General features: G+C 48.2%; 1 protein-coding gene across 3 annotated transcripts in view; it reads right to left on the bottom strand.

The window, feature by feature from the left end:
• The window catches only part of PIK3R5 (phosphoinositide-3-kinase regulatory subunit 5), a 70,270-nt gene extending 52,268 nt beyond the window's left edge, over positions 1-18,002 (bottom strand). For all 3 annotated transcript variants that reach the window (XM_081219810.1, XM_081219809.1, XM_081219811.1), the window contains exon 1: positions 17,653-18,002. The gene's annotated coding sequence lies outside the window, so the exon portion shown is untranslated. The remainder of the gene's footprint in view (positions 1-17,652) is intronic.
• Between the last annotated feature and the right edge of the window lie 5,657 nt (positions 18,003-23,659).

The raw sequence follows: 23,659 nt of genomic DNA on the forward strand, positions 1-23,659 counted from the left end.
GAGGAGGACGGCTGCCGGTCCTAGCAACCCTCCTACACTGGGAGTTTACGCTGGACAGGGTACAAAGCAGACATGTGAAAATCCACCACAGCCCAGTGACAACACAAAACGAGAATTCCTCCCCAGGGAAATAGAAGGCACATCCTAAGGTTGTATTTTCCAAAGATGGCCACAACATCTCCCATCCCATGGCCTCTTCTACAATGCAGCCTTGCCACTTCCCCAAGCAAGAGGTGGAATCTAATTCCCTCCCCTTAAACCTGGGCAGGCTTGTGACTGCTTCAACCGATAGATGACGGTGGAGGTGACACTGTGTGGCTTCCCAAGCTGTGCCATGAAGGTGATGCAGCTACTGCCTCATGTACTAGAAGACTTGCACTTGGAGCTCTGAGTCATTGTGTAAGAAATCTAATTACCCATTTGGGGTCGCCATGATATGAGGAAGCCCAAGCCACATGGAGTGGCCACTTTGCAGGCACTCTGATATAGAGTTCCAGGCCCCAGCTGTTCAGGTCTTCCCAGCTGAGGCCTCAGACATCGCTGAACACAGACAAGCCATCCCCATTGTACCATGCCCAAATTCCTGGCCCACAGAATCCATGAGCATATTAAAATGGTTAGAGTCTTCTACCACTCTGTTTTGGAGTAGTTTGTTACAAGCAATAGTATCTGGAATATACATATCCAGTGTAGACCCCACACCCTGACAGAGACCAGGCGACATGACCAGAAGCCACCGGACCATGTGTTCAGAAGAGCCCAGATGGGACAGCTAGAAAGCAAGCTACTCAGAGATGGGTGCAAGCCACCAGGCAACTAAGATGATCACAGCAATTCAGAGACGAAAGGGTCCTTAATGGTGTCCAACCTAAACTCACTTACTCAAATAGAAGCTTCTCTTATGGAGTATATATGACCACAAGATACTTTGCTGGATGCTGTGGTAGATACAAATATGACTGATACACTGTCCTTCATTTCAGATACTGAGTGACACTGACACCAGCATGGTGGCTGCCACATTCTATGGACTAGAATGACCAGGGCAACATGCCAGGCACACACCTGCCTCAGGACCTTTACACCTGCTGTTTGTTCCCTCTGACTGCAGTGCTGTGCTCCCAGGTGTCTGCTTGGCTAACTCCCTCACTATTTCTGGTCTTTATGTTACGCTCTTAATGCAATCTTCTGGTAAACCTCTGGCACCTGCTGCTTTATTTTTCCACCTCTCTTTTTTTTTCTGCGGTACGCGGGCCTCTCACTGTTATGGCCTCTCCTGTTGCAGAGCACAGGCTCCGGATGCGCAAGTTCAGCGGCCATGGCTCACGGGCCCAGCCGCTCCGCGGCATGTGGGATCTTCCTGGAGCGGGGCACGAACCCGTGTCCCCTGCATCAGCAGGCGGACTCTCAACCACTGCGCCACCAGGGAAGCCCTTTCCGCCTCTCTTATCACCAGCGGACACACTACTCATGTTACTTATTATATAAATAATAAATGATAACGTGCTTATTGTCTGTCTCTCTCCTCCAGCCCCATCAGAATGTCATTCCATGAGGACTTGGAAGAGTGCCTGGCACATATTTGCTGGATGAATGAACAAATAATGAATGAATAAGTGAATGACCAAGAGGTTTGAAGAAAGAAAACAGAAGAGAGAAGCACGTGGGATCGCACACTAGCTTGACTGAGATGAGGATGCTGCTTTCCTCGTATGAATCACAGAACTGAGCCACTGCAAGGCTAGGGATGGCCGCGTGCTTCACCTGGACGGCAGCTGGATGTCTCCTTAGAGACTTAGGTTAAAACCAGGCCACCTGAGAAAGCCTTGCTCCTCTGATCTTCTCATCTCCTGGAAGGGCAAGGAAGCAAGGAGGAAAACTACTATTCCATCTTGTGGCTTTAATTCTGACCGAGAATAACGGAAGGTTTGTAAAATAGCAGTGAGGGGAAAACAGGGGGAAATGACCACCTCATCTCAAAGTTTGGACTAATCCCAGAAGAAAATGCTAGACAGTCAGACCCCCGTCTTAGACGTTAAGGAAGCAGACTCCTAAGAGGCCAGGAATCGGAGAGGATGGCTTAGCAGGGAGAGAAACTCAGAAAATTAAATTCTGAAGGCAAGCTACAGAGTCCCATGAAAGAGAAAAGAGGGGGGATGTCAGGGGCCAGCGTGACTTCGTGGGGTGTGTGTGAAAGTGGGACGTGAGGTCCCCAAGAAAAATCACAAAAGAGTGAGAGTGAGCATGTCACAAAAGGGAGGCTTGAGAAAAACACAGAAGACGTCAAAAAGGGCCCACAGAGTTATGTCAGAGCCTAAACCTGGAGAGATTAGGCTAGCCACTCAGGAAAGATGGGGGCACAGTTACAGATGCAGGAGAGAAAGCAGAACTGCTCCGTGGCTATTTCCTCCATCTTTTTTCTCAAGGAGAACAGTTATCCTACCAGGAAGGATGGATCAAAGATGGTTTATGTAGTCAACAGCAAACATGTACTGAGTGTCTGTTATCTGAGGGTCTTACTAGGTACTGGCGGGGGGTGGGTCCAGAAATCTCAAGGAGTTCATGGTCAGAGGGGAAGATGGGCTTCTGAAGGTCACCAAGCAATGTGGTAGGACCACCAATAAGAAAAAAAAATATGAAAAAGACAGATCACCCGATAGAAAAATGGCCAAAAGACTTGAATAGACCCTTCACAAAAGAGGATCTCCAAGTGGCCAATAAACATGCCAAGGTGCTCAATTTCATCAGTCACCAGGGAAATGCAAATTCAAACCACGATGCGATGCTACTAGACATGCACCAGAATGGCTGAAAGGAAAAAGATGGAGAACACTGTGAGGATGTGAAGCATCTGGACCCCCATGACTGCAGGTGGCGTGTGAATTGGTCCAGCCACTTTCCACATGGAAATCCGTTTAGCGGTACCCACCACAGCACAACCTACCCCATGACACAGCAATTCCACCCCCGGGTACACGCTCAAAAGACATGCACCAGAAAGTTCAGAGCAGCACCATTCAAAATAACCTCCAACCAGACCCTCCCCAACGGGCGAGGCATCCCGGCAGAGGTTAACAGGGGACAGGTGCGATGGAGGAGGGACAAGGTCAATTAGCAAAACTTCTCCAAGAAGGTAACTCGCGAGATAAGTCTAAAGGAAGAAGCTGCCCTGGGATTCAGGCACGGGGGTGGGAAAATGGACAGAGGCAAGAGATGTGAGACAGCTTGGTTCCTGCGGGGAACGACCAGGCATTCAGAACTACTGGAGGATAAAGCATGACACGGGCATTGGGAGATGAAGATGCCCGGGCTGGGGTGTCAGACTGAGAATGGCCTTACATGCCGAGTGAAGTGCTTAAGGGTTTACTCCAGGGCCCTGTGGAGCTATTGCAAAATTTTCAATGGGTGAGTGTCACACTGGCCTTGGGAATTAGATGATCACACCAGCAAGGGAGTCGGGGGAGCCTGGGAGGAGAAGGGTCCGCCGACACAGAGGGCTCTGAAGTCAAATAGGGAGCCCGCTGCTTACAATGAGTTGAGGATTGCAGATGAATATAAATACCTCTCAGAGTCATAAAGAAACTTGAGGTTGTGAAAGGGAACTGCTACCAATAATCTCTGAAGGATCAGAGAAAATGAAAGATGTATGAGACAAAGACGGAGGGTGAGAAAGACAGAGAAAGACGGGGACAAACCCCAGAAGAGGTTGTCCCAATTTTGGAAAACTTTAAAAAAGGTAGAATCTTGGGGCTTCCCTGGTGGCGCAGTGGTTGAGAGTCCGCCTGCCGATGCAGGGGACGCGGGTTCGTGCCTCAGTCCGGGACGATCCCACATGCCGCGGAGCGGCTGGGCCCGTGAGCCATGGCCGCTGAGCCTGCGCATCCGGAGCCTGTGCTCCGCAACGGGAGAGGCCACGGCAGTGAGAGGACTGTGTACCACAAAAAAAAAAAAAAAAGAGAGCGCCAAGGGTCTTCATCTGGGGGTCACCTCTCCTAAAATGCCGGAGAACTCTGCTTTTGATCCTTTAGAGCATGCCATGGTAAAAATTGTGGTAAAATATAAATAACATAAAATTGACCATTTTAACCATTTCAAAATATACAGCTCGGTGGCATTAAGTACATTTACATTGTTGTGTGACCATCACCACCATCACGTCCAGAACTTTTTCATCTTCCCAAACTGAAATTCTGTCCCCATTAAACACTAGTTTCCCACTTCACTCTTTCCCCAGCCCCTGATAACCACCATTCCACTTTCTGTCCCTACGAGTGTGACTACACTAGGTACCTCACAGAAGTCGAATCAGACAATACTGTCTTTTTATGACAGGCTTATTTCACTTAGCATACTCTCCTCAAGGTTCATCCATATTATAAGATATATCAGAACTGCATTCCTTACTGAGGCTAAATACTATTCCATTGTACGTACAGATCCCATTTTGTTTACTCATTTGTCTGTAGATAGACATTTGGGCTGACTCCACCTTTTGGTATAGGATGCCATTTTTTATTAACGGTTTTCAATAGGGCTTAGGAGGTAGGCTACTGCACAATGGAAGGGATAAAGAACTGTTATATGACAGTGAAGATTCAGAAAGATCTCAAACTAGTAAAGTTCAAATGTGAATGAGACTCATAACTGTCTTTCCATATCCATTCTCCCTTCTTCTGTAGTAATATAATTTTTTTGAAAATTTAGATTATATTTCCCAGATTCTCTTGTAGTTAAGTGTGGCCATCTGATTACCTTCTGGCCAATGGAATATAAGTAGACGTTGATAAGTGTAATTTCCAAATCATGCTTTTAAAAGGAATAAGCATGCTGCCTTCTTCCTCCTTCTTCCTCTTACTAGTTAGAATGCAGATCTGATGGCAACTGCTAGAGTAGCCATCATGCACCATGAGATGAAAGCTACATGTTGAGGAAGACAAAAACAAGATAGAAGGAGCATAGGTTCCCAGCCTATGAAGTTGTCATGTAAAGTCTGGACCACTTATGCTCAGATAGTTACATGAAGGAGAAATAAAGCTCTATCTTGTTTAAGCCACTACCATTTTGGGTCTCTCCAAAATAACAAACACCAATATACTAACTAATATTTCAGTCAACACTGAGTTATCTAAGATGCAAAATTATGTTTTTGTTTGTCCATCACTGTGTCATTTAGATACAGCGGGTGGGATTTTCCTCAAATCTGTAGACTATGTTTTATGGTCTGACCTTAAATAGAGACTACATGATGTACCCAAAATTCCCTTGTAAAGCTGAAGTCATGCTCTAGAGAAGCAGCATACATTTCCCATATGGTGTGCCCACCTCTGTGTATCCCGCTCTGTGGGGAGCAGCAGTGACTGAGTTATTTAAAGGTCAGACATTCTTCAGAGCAAACTGGATTAACTGGCCAGCACTGAAGCAATTCAGGTTGAGAGGGTACTATTTTGGTAAATGAATTAGAGATAATCTTTTATGGGTTGATAAGAAGGTACCATGAGAATAAAGTATGGGTATTACAAAACTCTTCCTCCCTAGACAAGATCAAATAATTTAGTGAAAAATTATGTCCTCCAAATGAAACTATGGAGATAATAAAAAGATCAGTGATTTCCTGGGGGAGGGGGAGGGGGGGAGATGAACAGACAAAGCCCAGAGGAATTTTAGGGTATTGACAATACTCTGTATAATATTATAATAATAGATATATGCCATTATACATTTATAAAACCCATAGGATGTATAATAGCAAGAGTGAACCCTAAGGTAAACTATGGACTTTGGAAGATTATGATGTATCAATGTAGGCTCATTCTTTATAGTTACCAGGGGGAAAGGGTGGGGGGGGGTAGGGATAGACTGGGAGTTTGGGATTGACATGTACACACTACTATATTTAAAATAGATAACCAACAAGGACCTGCTGTATAGCATAGGGAACTCAGCTCAATATTCTGTAATAACCTAAATGGGAAAAGAATTTGACAAAGAATGGATACTTGTGTGGGTATAACTGAATCACTTTGCTGTACACCTGTAACTAACACATCATTGTCAATCAACTATACTCCAATATAAAATAAAAGTTTTTTAAAAAATGTAGGTTCATCCTTGGTTAAAAAAAAAAAAAGTGCCATTCCAGTGAGTGATGTTGATAATGGGAGAGGCTATGCATGTGCAGAAATCTCTGTACCTTCCTCTCAGTTTTGTTGTAACCCTACAGTTGCTCTAAAAAATTAACTCTTTAATTAAAAAAATAATAATGTTCCCACCTCCATCTACTGAGCAGGTCCTAGGAGTAATGCAGTCAATGGGAAGTAATCTCATCTTCAAAAGCACTGGATGGGGTTGGGGGAGGAGGGGCAATGGGACTCTCTGAGAGGACTGAGCTCTGGACCCAACCATGAGGCCAACCCAACCCCTCCAACATTCCCTCTACAGGAGCCTTGACGGGAACCCAGTAGGGATGAGGGCTGGCGCAAGAAGGGGCGTTCTCAGCCGCTACACCCATCTCAGGGAGAATGTGGGACAGTGATAGTACCTGGGCCGGGGAGGGAGGATAAGGGGAATGGGAAGTTGGTGGTATTTCCTTCTGCATCCATGGCATCCAGTACTTGGCCCAGTATTGAGGGCTTGCTTCTGTCAATTCCCACACGTCCCTGCCATCTTGTTTTTCCAGCTGACTCAGGTGCCTTCTAGAACGACCTCCTCTCCCAACCCCGGAACAGCTCACACGCCTTGGACCTGAGTTCTGTAGCCTCACTTGTTCAGAGATGTGTTTTCCTGATGCCACACAAGGCTAGTCCCTGCTCAACTCAACTTCTCACCTCCCTTCTCAACCCCAGCCCTCAGGCCAACCTCTGCCACTTTCAAGTAGGAGGTTTGAGTATCAGATTCTTCAAGGGCTGTGCCCTTATTGTTTTCTTCCTTTGCACTTTACAGCAAACCTCCCTACACAAACCAGGATTATCGCACCATGACCAGCAGGCTAATGTGTTGGTGGCACAGGTGTCCCTTGCACCTCTGCCCTGTGGGGGGAGGGGCAGCTCACGTTCTGCATCTTTTTTCTAATGGGTTCAGAGAAAGAGTTCACCACAGAAAACAATCTCAGGTCCTCAGAAGTCATGTAAAGAGGGTGAGCCCCATCTTTGGATCACCCACTCACTAGAGAGAGAACTTGGAGTATTCCTGTCCCCAGAGCCAAGAGATCATGAGGCACGTTCCCAGACCTTTCCAGGTGCTTATGTTGGAAACTAGAGACAGCCAGGGGCCCTGGACACAGGCCTGTGTTCTTGTGGGTGCCATGCCGGTTGGTTCCAGGTTGGTGGGTGGGCCAGTCTCAGCCCATTTCTCAGGTGGGCACAGAGAGGCACATCACTCTCCACCTTGGATGAACTCGGAAGTAGAATGAAAAGCTTCTCTCTCCTGGGGAGGCCTTTCCACGACTCTCTCCTTCCCCCAGAAGGCCTTCTTTCCTCCCCAAAGCATAACTCCCTTCCAAAAAAAAGAAAAAAAAAGGAAAGGAAAAAGAAGCTCATCCCTGCTTTGGAGTGACCGAAGGGAATCACTTTTCACTCTGATGGGCTGCACATTAGACTAGCAGGGCCACGATTGTTAACAATGCTTTAGAGGCTGTAAAGGGCAATGTGTAAATTAATAATAATTATCAGTCATACTTAATTTTCTCCCAGTTTAAAAACTTGACCTCGTTCCACTTCACCCTTGGTGTCTTCCAGGGTCAGCATGGCCAGGCGCCCCCTGGGATGTCTGAAGAATCCTCAGAAATCCTCCAAGCATTTCATTGCCCGACTCCCCTTAAGACACAGCTCCTGATTGCCCCACAGCCTGCCTGGTAGGCTGACAGGAAGCCCCTCTGCCTTGTAAACACCATGTTGCAAACAGACACTTCCCTAGGCTCGTGTAAGGCGGGGTCACCAGCCTGGGAGTGGCTTGTCCCCGGGCAGCTCCCCAGGGCTTCCCAGCTCCCTGACTTAGAGAGCTGCTGCCTTGAATCTGAGTAACTTGGAGGGTGGGACAGACGTTCCCAAGGAGGCAGGGCTTAGCAGCTGGAGTTTGCCAGGGGCTCCGGGGTCTGAAGCCCCCCAGAGGAGGACATCTGCCTTGTCCTGCCCGTACCGGAGTGCAAAGACACAGGGCTTTGCCCCTTCAGATGCCCACAGAATCCAGGGAGATGCCTGGAGGGTGCATCCCCAGAGGATGACTGAACCCCACAAAGATCTCAGACATTAGCCACCAGGGCTGACCCAGGCCTCCTCTGTACTGGCTGATGCACCAGGCAATCATTCATTCACCAGACGCGAACTGAGCACCACCAGATGCTGGCCCTGCGGTGGGGAGCTGGCACTGAACAGGATGGTTGGGAAGTTTTCCTCATCAGGAGGGGGATGCGAGAGGTAAGAACACCCATCAGGTCTTGGGGGACCTGAGTCAGGCAGTCTGGCTGGAGGAGAGGGTGTGGATTCATGGAGAAGATACGAAGACAGGACTCAGCTTTGAAACTAGAACACAAGACCTTGGACTTTGGACTTTCCCTAGGAGGCGAGTGGCACCAAAGGCTTCTGAGTATGGTGACGAAGGAGTTTCTTTAGAAGAATCTCCTGGGGAAGCAAGGAAGAGAGCAGGGCCCGGAAGGCCCATGAGCAGGCCTACAGTGACAGTGACGAAAGCTGAGTGGGGTGGCCAGGAGGACGATGGGGAAATGAGAAGAAGCGAGCACCCCGGGGGAAAGGAAGCGCCATCAAGGCTGGCTGGAGAGTGGAGACAGGAAGAGGGAGGAAGGACTCAGAGGTGACTGCAACATCTCCAGACCAGGAGTCTGGTTTCACTAGAGACCCCCAAATGGGGAAGTCTGGAGAGGAAGCCTGCTCTGTGGATGAAGAGTTGGGCTGTGGGCGTGTGTTGATGTTGAAATGGTGAAAATGACCAGCATGGGCTTGGAGACAAGGGTCTGGGGTGAGGGAGCTAAGCACATCCAGGGCTGGCAAGAAGAGAAATGTGCAGAGGAACGCCAAGAGGTGCACACGGTGAGGAAGAGGCTCTAGGAAGGGGTGCTGGGCAGCAAATGCTACGGAAACTGCAGAGAGAGATGCAATTGGGAGGAGGCCATTGGAATCTGCCATTACAAGGCCACCAATGACCTCAGAGGAAGCCATCCAGTAGAGAAGCCTGGGCAGAGGGGGGCAGGGCACCACCGTGAGCAGGAGGACTTTCGTCTCTGCGAGTCTCGCCATGACATGGGTACCATGAAGGAAGGAGTGGGTCCCCTCTCTGCTCAGCCCATCAGGGCAGCTCCTACTGATGCACGCTTGGACAGCAGACTTTGAAAACTCATGGGGTGTCAGAATATACAGCCCATTGATCCAAGAGGGAACAGGCTCAGAGAGACAAGGAGGTGAGTGGGGGACAGCTAGGATGAGACAGCTCATCTCCTATCCCCGTCCTGGAGCCTGAACATCACACCACAGCCCCCGTGTTCTCTTAAGCACAATAACAGGCCAAGGAGAGCTCTGAGTTTTGGGTTTTCTCAAAATGAAACTCCCAAGATGTCAGTACAGAAGTGAATGCAAAATGCAAAGGCCCACAAAACGTTGGCTCGAAAACCCCAAGAACAAGAGGCCATTAATTCCCAGCGCAACCTGGTTGGGTAGGTTGGTCCTGAGAGTTTATCTGCGACAGCCACACAGGAAGGTGACTCTGAAGTAGTCTACTTCACCAGGTGTTGGAAGGAGTCAAGAACAAGAGACCCCCACCACCATCACAAAAGCCCCTTCTCCAGCACAGGATATGGGCAAGCATCCTGGTGTCCACTCATGATTCCAGGGTCTCACCATGGACGGCTCTGGTTTTCTAACCACCAACAGGCTCCTGCTCTGGGGAAACGGGCTGTGAAGTAGGGCTGTGGGATTCGTAAGGGAACTGCCCAGCTTTGGGATCTGTTTATTCAAGGCCATTGAATTTCTTAAATTCAAATTATGTTCTCAGAACAACCAATTTTTCTACAGCCAGTATGACACAGCCACTGTGATTTGGAGAACTACCAACTCTTAGAAATGACATGATCTCAGTCTCCATTCTCATGGCTTTAGTTTCTACATCTGACAGGTATTTTCCCTGAATACTTCTCCCAATGGGGAACTCACTACCACAAGGCCGCCCATTCCATTGTTAATCTGGTCTGACTTTCTCCAAGATCTTCCTTGTGGCGAGCTGAGGTCTATTTCCTTATAATTTCCCTTCATTAGTCCCTTTTCCTTCTTGGAGAATGACCTCCACAGGGCAGGTCTTCACCTTTTCCAAAGGATGTTGCCCTTCAAACATCTAAAGATAGATATGACTTTTCCCTTACATCCTCTTCTTAGAGAAAAACATCTCTCCATCTGTAAACATTTTGTATTATGCCATCACTATCTTGGTTACCTTTCTCCGGGTATAAGGTGGTTTATCTGCATCCCCACTAAACGCAGCACCTGGCCTTGAACTGCTCTCCAGATGGATGGAAGCATCTAAGAGTGGAAATGGGCCTTCCCTTAGCCAAAGGGGCAGAGAAAGTTGGGACTCATGGGAATTACTGGCTGACTGTTGGAGCCCCAAGAATCAAAGATGACTCTCAGGTTCCAACTTGGGAGCACTGAGGTGCTAGGTGTGTACGTGGGAGGACTGAGGAAGAGAGAAAAGGAGAGGAAGGCTTGGGGGCTGGGAAACCAAGAATCCAGCAGTGGAAGACCTAAGACCAGAGTTGTTCTCCCAGCTTCCAAGGAACAGATCATTCCCAGCTCTACAAGCTATCCGCAGGGTGCAGGACGAGATGAAATGCCTCCAAACCCAGCACGTCACAAAACCAGTGCATCACAACCTGACAACGGCAGTACAGGAAAGGAAAATATAGGCCGACCTTACTTGCGAGCATAGATGCAAAAATCCTAAAGGGAATCGCAGCAAATCAAACCCAGCACTGTACTGAAAGAACAAAACGCCTTGACCAAGTAGAGTTTATTCCAGAAGTGCAAGCAGAACAGGAGGAAGTTAATAATATAACATGTCATGCAAATCTATCTCAAGGTGAAAGAATACAAGAGTTTCCTAGTAGATGCTTCAAGTTGTAGTTGACAAACCTAACTTCCATTCATGCTTTAACAAATCCTTAGAAATGAGGAATTGAAGAAAACTTCCTTCACACGTGACACTTGACTTCAAGGCATCGGCTCTTAAAGAGCTGTGACCACATCAGTGAAACAAAGCCTCAGGCTCACGCCGGTCCCTGGGCACGCGGGAGGCCATGAGAATATATACGGCAAAAATAGCAGCAGTGGCCGCCTCTCTGCTTCCTGGACAGTGTCTATTTGTGCGAATAGGCACAAACACGCACCTTCTCTGGTCTCATGGTCTCTGGCTTCTCTGGAGCCTTTAATCTAGCTCCCTGGTTGGGGGGCAGATCAGAGGGCTTCTTTTAAGGACACCACGAGCCAAAGTAATGTTCTTTAATCATCTTGGAAACAGAATGAATTCAAGACTTGACAATAAACTCAGAAAGCATGCATGTGGCTTGGGACCGGTCCCGGCACGGAGCCCCGAGATCACCCCAGGGAGTCACCAGTGGCCTCCTCTGCAGCCTGCATGTGTTCACTACCCATCATCACCCCACCTTGCCTCTGACAACAGCTGACTCCTGCGTGGAGCTGTGCTGGGCGTTAGCCAAAGAAATCAGTGAAGAGAAAGTCCTGTTTTCTAGAACAGAGGCTATTCACCTGGGTTCCGTGGTGGACAGCAGAGGTCTAAGAAGACCCTGAGGTTTTCTGCAAAACTTTGCAAGAGCGTGTGTGTGTGCACACGTGTGCCTTTTGCCAGGGAGCTAGGGGGTGGAGGAGATGATCTATCACTTTATCAGTTTTTCAAAGAGGCCCGTTATTGAGAAAGGGTTCGAAACTCTTCCATAAGAGCTGCAGGTGTGGATGTGATCTCACCCAGAAAATGCACTGAGGAGGTGGGTGGCCTCAGCCCGGCTGCATGGAAATGGCTGTGGGGAGAACTGCCTGACACGAGTCAAAACCACTAAGCCATTCAGGAACAAATGCTCAGACCCAAAAGCCAGAGGTACGTCCGCAGGGACCTCGTGGTCTTGGGAAGAAAACTTGGGATGAAGAAGAAGGATGTGAAGGCTGAAGAGGTGACTTCTTAGAGAATACACAAAATCAGGGTTGCTTAACCCTGCAAGGACAGCAGCTCCAAGACAGACAAAATGAAGGGCCAGTGGACTACGCGGTGGTTTTCTGTGGATGGCCAACATAAAAGCACACATGCAGGGGACTCCTGCGGGGAGCCCCGGCAGCAGCAACGAAACACGTTCTCTGGCGATGATCAGTGCAAAGGAAAAGGGAGGCGCCCCCTAACAGGGCTTATGGCCTTAATGTCGTGAAGCCAGACCTTGGAACATGGGGGAGGGGCAAGGAAGGAGGAGATGGGGCACAGGGGATGAGCCCATGGTCTATGCCAGAGTTATCTCACCTGGTTCTCGCAGGAGAGGAGGACCCCACACCCCACAGAGATGCCGAAGGGAATACCTGAGAGGGTGCACCCAAAGGGCGCTTAGCATGTGTCTACTCAGTGTTAGGAATTATTTTCCTTAGCATTGCTATTTTCTTCTATTTTGTATCTCTCAAGTCTCAACTCGAATGTGACTTCTTCAGGGAAGCCTCTCCTTAACCCCCAAACTATACTGGGCTCCCTTTCTGTACTCTCAAGAGGACCCCATCATTGTCACGATTGTTATTACGTGATATGTGTCTAGTGTCCTGCCCACTAGACTAATTTCCACGAGGGGAGGAACATTATCTGTCGCCCTCAGGATCCTCAGATCCCAGCACATGCCTGGCACCCGGAAGGTGCTCCGTGCAGAAGTGCTAAGCCAAGGAACGACACGTTGGAGGTGAGGAAGGGGCCATGGAAACCATCTCTTGTGCACTTGGAGGGAGACAGGGAAACTGACACCCAGAGACGTACACGGACTCACCCAGGGTCACAGGGCTGGGAGCGGAGGAGTCGGGCAGGAACGCGGTCCCTTGACTCCACAAGAGGCAGAAGCTGCCTTTAGTCATCACAGCTCAGCCCTGCCCCCCAAGAGGAAACCACACAGACTCATTTGCCTAGGTCAACAACAACAGCAGCAAGACTGGAGGACACGAAAATGAAAAGTGCACCACTCCCTCCGGACCCCACCCTCTGCCCCTCACACCACCCTGTACTCGCATCCTCCACTGTTGCTACTCGGGGATTTCTCACCTGAGAGATCCCGGGGAGAGATCCTGCGGTGGTGATGGCTGAACAGCTAGGCTGAGCATCAGGTGGCTCTGGTGAGCCAGCCACCAAGTCACTGGTCAGACCCTGCAGGCCAGACGGGCCAGTGCTCTGGTAGGACGTGAAAGGCACGGTGAGGACGGAAGGATAGGGTGGCCAGTGCTATGGAGTGAGGAGGGGACTGGGAAAGACTTTAAAGATGATGAGGTTGGAGCTGGGCATCCAAGGATGAATTCACGGTCCACTGGGCAGGCAGAGGAAGGGAAGGGCAACGTGGAGGGAAGGAAGAACACGTGCAAAGGTACAGAGGTTTGCCCGAGCTTCAGGAGGTGAAGCAGGCAGGGTGAGCTGGGTTGGGGGGCAGGGGGCCTTGCTAGCCACGCTAAGGGTTACGGACCTCCTCCAGAGGGCAAGAGCAGCTCTGAAGGATCTGCAGCTGAAAAGCGACTTGCTCAGATTGGTTGCCTTACATCACTGTGGCAACAGGAGAGAGGCTGGACTGGGAGTTGGGGAAGGCTGGAGGCAGGCGTCTCCCACTGAGGACAAACTCTAAAGCTCAAGGCCATGTGCCCCAACTGCTAGACCGGCTAGACACAAGAAGGAGCCAGTGTCTGCTCTGTGCCACCAGGCACCCACTTTTTCCCATTCATCGGCCGGCCCCCACCCTCCAATCGCATGCACCTTGCTACAGCTATACCTCGCGTATCCGGAAGTCACTTAGCTGATAACCCAACTATCCATAACCTCCCAGCCACTAGCCTGGAAGCAAACAGAAAAGACCTGGAGACGGCCACGATTCAGGCCCCCAAAGTCATGCCCTACAAGCCACGATCTCCACAGGCACAGACAGGCTGCCACTTGGGCTGGGTCATCTCTGGTCATCAGCCCAGCTCTGGTGCTTCCTAGCAGTGTGGTCTCGGCCCCCAGTTTCCCCCCCCCATGAAATAAAGATAACAGCTATAGCGACCTCAGAGTGTGGCTGTGAAGATTAAAGGAAATGGAGAAGTACTTAGCCCACTGCCCAACACCATGAAATTATAGCTAAAGGGGGAAAGGACAAAAAGAAAGATGACAGAAGTTCTGCCCTGAGCAGACCCAAGGTACAATATGGCAGGTAGAACCATCTGATATTTTCAAGAAATTATTAAATCACATACTGTGTGCTAGATTTACAAAGGCAAGCAACACATTTTACAAAGATTTCCTTTAAAACTGGATATCATGGGGCTTCCCTGGTGGCACAGTGGTTGAGAGTCCGCCTGCCGATGCAGGGGACACGGGTTCGTGCCCTGGTCCGGGAAGATCCCACATGCCGCAGAGCGGCTGGGCCCGTGAGCCATGGCCGTTGAGCCTGCGCGTCCGGAGCCTGTGCTCCACAACGGGAGAGGCCACAACAGTGAGAGGTCTGCGTAACACAAAAAAACCCCACAAAAACTGGATATCATGAAAGGTTTTGGTGTTTAGAAGGTAGAGCTACTGGAAAAGGTGATGTGTGCAAATTCACTTACAAGAATGACATAATTCTGTGTGTACCTGTGTACATCAAAAGCATCCCCCCATATCTGTAAAACACACATCGTGTTTAACAGAATTGAATAAGATGCCATCAGTTGGACCTAAAGACTGTCATACAGAGTGAAGTAAGTCAGAAAGAGAAAAACAAACACCGTATGCTAACACATATATATGGAATCTAAAAAAAAAAAGAAAGAAAAAAAAAGATCAGAAGAATCTAGGGGCAAGATGGGAATAAAGACACAGACCTACTAGAGAATGGACTTGAGGATACAGGGAGGGGGAAGGGTAAGCTGGGACAAAGTGAGAGAGTGGCATGGACATATATACACTACCAAATGTAAAACAGATAGCTAGTGGGAAGCAGCCGCATAGCACAGGGAGATCAGCTTGGTGCTCTGTGACCACCTAGAGAGGTGGGATAGGGAGGGTGGGAGGGAGGGAGATGCAAGAGGGAAGAGATATGGGGACATATGTATATGTATAACTGATTCACTTTGTTATAGAGCAGAAACTAACACACCATTGTAAAGCAATTATACTCCAATAAAGATGTTAAAAAATTAAATCACTTTTTCGACTATAGGACTTCTCACAGACTCTAGTGTGCTAACGTGCTTGATAAATCTCTAAGGAAGAAATAGGGTTTCCTATTTCATGAACTTTTAGACAGGAGTCCTCTTCTTTTTTGTGGAACATCTTGCAGGACAGATGGAACAGTTTTAGAAACTCTGATTTAGTAAATTAAAAAAAAAGATGCCATCAATTGTAAGATGCACCATTATTTTGTGTGCCATTAAGGAAGAAATATTGCTGCCTATTATAATGGTAAAATACCACTGATGGTAAGATGCATCTTGATTTCAGAATTGTTAAAAAAAAGCGAAAATATGTACATCTTCAAATTGATGGAATATCCTAATATGTAATATATGTTTGCTGTGGGAGTGTCTCATCTTGCCTTTGGGCAGAAGTCAGATGTAGTCTTTTCTTTGTCCGCCTCCCACCCCATCTATGCCAGAAGCTCAAAACTCAAACTTCACACCTCTCCCTTGAGCTGCTGGTGACCACCCTATCTTGCCCCTCCAGAAGCTTCCTCTCTTAAGAAGCTGATCCAGGCTTTCAGCCCACCCACAGACAAGCACCAGACAAGCCTTCTGGTTCATAGAGGTCCCACAGGGCTGGCCAGCTCGGCTTCTTGGGATGAGCCTCTCTGAACTAAGACCAAGTCAACACTATTTGAGTGCTTGTCTGAACCCAAGCTGGGGCCTCCAACGCTGGGCTGCCCAGGCAAAGGCGACTGGCTCTCCTTCTCCCACTTCTCAGCCAGTAAACTTGTGATCAACCACTAACCTGGGACTACGGAGCAGCCTCCAGTGTGGAGCCTCCCCATCACAACCCTTCCAGTAACCCCAAACATGCTTTTCACCCAGTTAGCTTCCACTTGATTCTTCTTGAAAGAAACGAAAAGGGGTGCATGGGAGGGAGGGAGGGACAGGGAGGGGAGGCAGAAGGTCTTCTTCCACTACAGCTTGTGGAGAGAAGATAATTTGTCATCCCTCACCTAAGAGATTGGCAGGGGTCTTAAAACCCCAATGAGGCCCAGCATACAAAGACCCTGAGCTGTCCCTACCCAGCGTCCCAGCTAGTTATTCTCCAGAAAGCAGAGGAGGGTATCCTGAAGCAGGAAGAGAGAGCTGGACCGTTTGAAACTGTCTTCTCTGTCTTCCTGGACCCACACCGCGGTGGCCACACTGAGGAAGCAGGTAAGCACAAGACGTCCACTCCCTTGTTCTGCAAACACGCAGGGAGCGGCTCCCTGTGCCAGCCGGGCCCGGCTGGGGGCCCCCGGCCTCCTTTCCACACCACACAGGGTTCCCAAGCTACGGCACCAGCCCCATCACTTCAGGAGCTTATTCAAATTTTAGAAAAACACAGATTCCAGGCCCCACCCTTGGAAAGCTGTGCTGTAGGGGGTGCCTGGAGAATGTGTGTTTTAACAAGTGCTGGGAACCAGTGCCCTACTGGGTGGTCCCAGGCCAGGAGGAAGGGCGGTGTGGAGGAGAAGACAGAACGACCACACAGGCAGGAAGAGAAGGGGATCCAGACAGGACCCTGGAGGCAGACCTGGCCTACTTCTGGCCCGCATTTCGCCTAAACCCTCTCCTCTCTGCAGGAGGCTTGTAACTCACTTGATACCACATCCTGCTGCTTTCATCTCGCCTTCCTTTTCCCTCTGAACAATCTCCTTCCTCCTACTGACCTGAACTTCTTGCTTATTTACCCCAGGCCTGGGATAGGCCAGCACGCACGCCCACGCGCACACACATGCACACACGCACACAGAGTCACACAGGGACACCCGGGGTGTAAACACGAATCCGCTGACAGCAGCCACTGTCTGGGGACCCGCGCTCGCTAGAGGTCCTGGTGGCTAAGGACCCCTTCTGCCAAGGCTCACCGAGAGAGCTCTCAGACGGGAGGGCAGACTCTTTGACCCCACGACAAAGGGCGGCCTTAAAAGAGGCAGCAGAAGGCTGTGGCCACGCTCGGACCGCACAGACACGGCCAGCAGTGGCTACTTAGATAAGGATGGACAGTCGCCGAAACGCCCTTCTATCTCCGGGATTACTGGGCACGCGTCTATGCGGATCCCGTCCCCGGCAGTGGACCCTATTCACGGAGCCAGAAGACAGCAGGCTCTGTCCAGCCCACCCGCTGCAGCTGATGCTCTGAGGGCGCAGGGCTCCCCGACGGTCCGCGGGCAACTCTGTCTCGGCCTCGGGCCCCCACGCGTGCCCTCCACGCCCCCGCGCCCCGGCCACACACCTGCAGTCCCCGCTGGGCGCCGAGCCCCTCTCCAGCGGCGACTCCCTGCGACTCCGGGTACGGTCGGGACCACCACGCCCGAGCTGGAGACGCGCGCGGTGAGTCCCAGCATCTATCCGGGCTCCGCTCCGACGGCGGGCTGGGGGCGGGGCCACGCCGGGGCCGGGCCTGCTCGGGACGGGAGCGGGGCGGGGCTGGCCGCCCAGCCGGCCTCTAGCGCCACCTGGTGGCCGGGCAGCGTAGGCGAGGCGCCGGCCTGACCCAAGCGTCCTCGGAGTCTGGCCAGAGCCCGTCGCGCGCCTGAGAAGCAGCCCCAGCTCTGAGCCCGTCTGCCCTCGGAAGGAACAGCCCTGGCAGGGGGCGGGCACGGCAGAAGGGACGCCAGCAGCGAGCACCAGCGACCCCCCAGGAATGAGGTGAGGTGAGCCCGGGGGAGCGGAAGCGCGGCTTTGGCCGGGGCTGGATGGGTGGGCGGAGCAGGAGAGGGGCCTGGGGTGAGGGCTTCGGGGAAAGAGGAGAAAGGGGAAGCTCCGACGAGCTGCTTCCTTCTCTCACTGCGACCGAGCGCCCCCACTTCCTCCTCCTACTTCTATTTTCTTGGGGTGTTGTTAACATTTAAAATGTCTGCACCCCTGCTGTGCAGACGGGTGCCGTGACCCTCACCCTTCGGCAGAAACCTTCCTAGAAATACCAGCCGATCCAGACTTTGCGCACTGCTGCTCCAGCCTCTGGTCTGACTTTCTCTTCTTCCACCACCAGTGGCTGTGACTTCAGCCATTTCTCGGCTCCTGAAGGCGGGTTGGGGTAGTCTCCAGAGTCGAGGCCCTTTTCTGGCCGCCCCCTTTCTCCCCACAGGCCACGCGGCAGATGTAGTTTTACCGGAGCTGGAAGAACTCTTCGTGGGATCCCGGAAGTCACTGCACTACCCTGTGCCTCCGTTTTCTCATTGCAAACTGGGAATGAGAAGGTTGGCTACTGTGCTGACAGCCCTGGAAACAAAAGAATCGCAGTTTATGTCAGAGTTTGCAAAGGGCAAGGCTGGAATTTCCATTTCCACTCTTGAACGGGACTCTGTGTCACAATATCTGTTAGAGGCGTTCAAAATCGGCCACAAGATCAGCCGTTATTGTTGGTCAAAAGCCACAGCCCTACCTGAGGCATTGAGAGATGTGAACGACAATGATTTTTCTTTTCCTGATTCGCTAAATACCAAGAAAAAGCAACTTCCCCAAAAACATAGAAACAGAAAGTACTCTTGGACGAACGCAGAGAATTGATTCCAGCCTACAGTTAGAGATGGGAAGGCGCCCAGAACCATCTAGTACTTCTACTCCTCATCCACCACCCGGACCTTCACACCCACCATTTTACAAATAAGGAACCAGAGTCACAAAGGCTGTGAGAGGATGTGCCCGAGGTCATACGACTTGAGAAGGGTGGCCAAGGGCTCTGGTCTCCCTTGTCCTTACTTTTTCCACCACAAAACAAGGAGAAGGGGGAAGATGGAGACAGCCCAGACATGGCCAAGTAGGGAAGAAGGGGTAGAACGGCTCTGGAAGCAGGAACTGAGTAGTGAGAATGACATGGCGTGTGCCAGATTGACGTGGTGGATTCTGAGAGCACTTTGAAAGCTACAGAGAGTGCTAGAGAAGTTATGGCATCCTTGCCTTCTTCCATGTCTTTGGTGTTCCTAAAACTGAAGGTGGAGGAAAGCCGAAACAGAGGTGCCCATTAAGGTTCACTACCAGGGAGCTGAGCATCCCACGAAGACCACTTGGTCCCATCCCACATCAAAAGTGGACATTCTCTTTCTCCACCAGCAGGTGTGACCCAGGTGTTAAGCTTGCCTGTTATCCACCCCCACCCCACCCCTACTCTCCCACTCAGCTCCACCTGTGTCTCCCTGTCCCAAGAGGGCAGACCAACTGGGAAATATAATCAGCACCTGACACCTATTATCCAGGACTTAGAACTACAGCCACCCAGGACTGGAGCAGGGGTTAGACACTCAAATGTCTCCAAGAGCCAAACAGCTCAGACTCAGGGACAGAACTGGGGAGATGGTGTTCACTTAACTAGATTACGGCATTTCACGATAATATTGTTGATGCTCTGTGCCTCCTGAAACAAACCCTATTGACATTTCAGTCCTTTTTTTTTTTCTTCCAGTTCAGTAAGGTTTTCTTTCCCCTACACATCTTTTCCATATTCTTCTTATGAGTTTTTTATCTGGTGGCATCTCACATTGTATCCTTTCAACAGGCACACTTTGTGTATTAAACATTATAGGAATATTCTTCACTTCTGCCAAGAAATATGCATGCTCCCATGTCTCCCGAAGCACATCCCCCTCTTGGCCCCTTTTATTTTTCCACATTTGCTAGAGACATGATTACAAGGCATATTTCACTTTTACGCAATTCTGTTATAAGAAAAACTACTGCACAAATACAGAACATGGCAACCGACCCTTGACCTTGATGTCTGGGGACAATACAGTATGGAGACAATAGGGTGTGGAAAGAATGCAAATGAGGAGACCTCTAACAAGCACCCACCACTGAGGGGGGCAACTTCAGCTCACTGTGATCATGTGAGAATGCAGGGCTAGTGTGATCAGATTTTATAATTTGTAAAGAGAAACCAAAAACTGGAACTCTTAATATGAAATCTCCTGATTTTTAAATGCTGGAAACTAATTCAAAACAGTATTTTAAACTGCTTTGCAGGCCAAACCAGACATGACCTACTGACTTTCAGTTTGTGACATCTGTTCTATATTATACAGGTGGGAGCTGCACCAGCAAGACCTGAGTTATTCCCGTTAGTGTGAGCTAATTTGTTCCTACTGGCTCAGGAGATACAGTTTACACAAGGGGCCAGCACAGGGGGCTGTCAATGTTAAGAGTTTATTAATATTGTTCATCATATGAATAGGACAGGGGAGAAAAACCATATAATTATCCTAATGTGATGCGACCTGATGAAAACTCTTAGTGACTGGGAGTAAAAAGACTTTTTCAAGATGATAAGTGTATTTATTCCAATTCAACAGACAGTGTGATACCTAGTGATGACCTGGAATGGATAATATAGTCCTTAATAACAGGCAATCCTATGAAAACGAGGAGCAAAACAAAAATGTCACACTGTGAATAGTGTCAACCATATTCTGAAATTCAAGAAAAAACAATGAGAAGAAAAATAAATGAGACATAAACATGGGAAGGAAGAGTCAAGCTTACTATTACTTACAAAAGATATGATTGTCTAGCTGAGAAATACTGGCTAACGGACTGAGGAACATTTAGAACTTATGGGAGAGCAGAGTAAAGTAGCTGGACACAAAAAATAAATATAAGACTTTCAGTAGTTTTCTGTACACAGCATTGACCAAATCGAAAAGAGAGCTCATTCATCCCAGCAGCAAAAAAGCCTGAGAATAGGAAATTCAAGGGACCCAGAATAGCCCAAACAATCTTGAAAAAGAAGAAAAAAGTTGGAGGACTCAAGCTCCCTGATTTCAAAACTTAACACAAAGCTACAGATATATATCAGTGGAATAAAATTGTGAGTCTGGAAATAAACTCTCACATTTACAATCAATTTTTGATGAGGGTGCCAAAACAATTCAAAGGGGGAAAGAATTGTTTTTTCAAAAATGCAAAGCAATTGGATACCCATATCCAAAAAAAAAAAAAAAAAAAAGAAAAGAAAGAAAAAAAAGCAAAGAATGAAAGAAAGAGAAAGAAACTGAATTCCTACTTCATACTTCACATGGAAATTAACTCAAAAGGAATCAAAGACCTAAATGTAAGAGTTAAAACTATAAAACTCTTATAAGAAAACATAGGTGTAAATCTTCATGACGTTGGACCAGGCAATGGTTTTTAAGATATGACATCAAAAGCACAAACAACCAAAGAAACAAACAGATAAGGTGGACATCACCAAAATTTAAAACTTTTGTGCTTCAAGGTCACCATCAAGAAACAAAAGACAGGAACTTCCCTGGTGGCGCAGTGGATAAGACTCCCTGCTCCCAATACAGGGGGCCGAGGTTAGATCCCTGGTCAGGGAACTAGATCCCACATGCATGCCACAACTAAGAGTCCACATGCCACAACTAAGGAGCCCATGTGCCGTAACTAAGGAGCTGGTGAGCCACAACTAAGGAGCGCTGGAGCTGCAACTAAGGAGCCTGCCTGCTGCAACTAAGACCTGGTGCAACCAAATAAATAAATAAATAAATATTTTTTTAAAAAAAGAAACAAAAGACAACCCACAGAATAGGAGAAAAATTTTTGCAAATCATATATATAAGAGACTTTAATCTAGAATATATAAAGAACTCCTATAAATCAATAATTTAAAAAAAAATTGAAAAATGAGCAACAGATAAGAATAGATATTCTCCAAAGAAGATATATAAATGACCAACAAGCATGTAAAAAATTGCTCAACATCATTAGTCATCAGAGAAAGGCAAATCAAAGCCACAGTGGAAATACCACTTCACACCCATCAAAAAGAAAGACTATAACAAATGTTGACAGGAATGTGGAGAATTTGGAACCCTCATGCATACACTGCTGGTGGGAATGTAAAATGGTGCAGATGCTTTGGAAAACAGTCTCACAATTCCTCAAAAGGTAAGCTACCATATGATCCAGCAATTCCACTCCTGGGTGTATACCAAAGGAAAGTGAAAACATGCACATGAAAACGTATGTACAAATATCTATAGCAGTATTATTTATTAGCCAAAAGGTGGAAACAACACAAATGTCTATCAACTGATGAATGGATAAATAAAATGTTGCATATTCACAAAGTGGAATATTATTTGACCATAAAGAGATGAGCCTTGAAAACATTATGCTAGGTGAAAGAAGCCAGTTACAAAGGAGCACATTCTGAATGATTTCATTTATATGAAATGTTCAGAATAGGCAAATCCATGGAGACAAATCAAATTGGTGGATGCCTAGCACAGGGATATTGGAGGAAAATGGGGGAGTGAATGCTAATGGGTATGGGATTTCTTTGTTGTGGTGGAAAAATGTTTAAAAATTGACTGCGGGGCTTCCCTGGTGGCGCAGTGGTTGAGAGTCCGCCTGCCGATGCAGGGGACACGGGTTCGTGCCCCGGTCCGGGAGGATCCCACATGCCGCGGAGCGGCTGGGCCCGTGAGCCATGGCCGCTGGGCCTGTGCGTCCGGAGCCTGTGCTCCGCAACGGGAGAGGCCACAACAGTGAGAGGCCCACATACCGCAAAAAAAAAAAAAAAAAAAAAAAAAAAAAAATTGACTGCAATGATGATTGTGCAACTCTGAATATACTAAAAACTATTTAATTGTACACTTTAAATGGGTGAATTGTATGATATGTGAATTATATCTCAATAAAGTGTTACTTTTTTAAAACTATAGACTTTATTATGGGATACAAAAGAAGCCTTGATTAACAGAAAAACATTTTATGTTCTGGGATTGGAAAATGATACTATAAAAGATATCCATTCTTACCCGATGGAGTATATAAACATAAAACAGTTCCAATCAAAACAAAGCTTTTGGTGGGAAGAGGAGAAGGAGATTGACAAAATGACTTCACATTTCATCATGAAGAATAATTGTGTGGGAATAGCCAAGAAACTCTCCCAAAAGTTCAGTCTTGAGGGAGGAGTTGCCATCTGAGATATGAAGATGTCCCATGTACCACAGAATGAAAGAGATTACATTTCTAGGAATCAGTCTCACAAAAATTCTTGTATATGAGAAAGAGAGAGAGTGTGTGTGTGCACACGCACCTGTGTGTGTACATACATACATAGGCTTCTAGATAAAAATTGGCAGACAGTACTGATAAAGGAAATAGTTCCTCCCTTTTTAATAATACAGAAATACTGGTCAAAATCTACAGCAAAAAATTTAACTACAAAGCCAAACTAAAAACCAATAAAGTGACATCTCCCAGATGAACTGTTGCAGGAAGTAAAGAGATCA

This window comes from Mesoplodon bidens (genome assembly GCF_964165515.1).
Source record: "Mesoplodon bidens genome assembly, chromosome: 19".
Lineage (NCBI taxonomy): Eukaryota > Metazoa > Chordata > Mammalia > Artiodactyla > Ziphiidae > Mesoplodon > Mesoplodon bidens.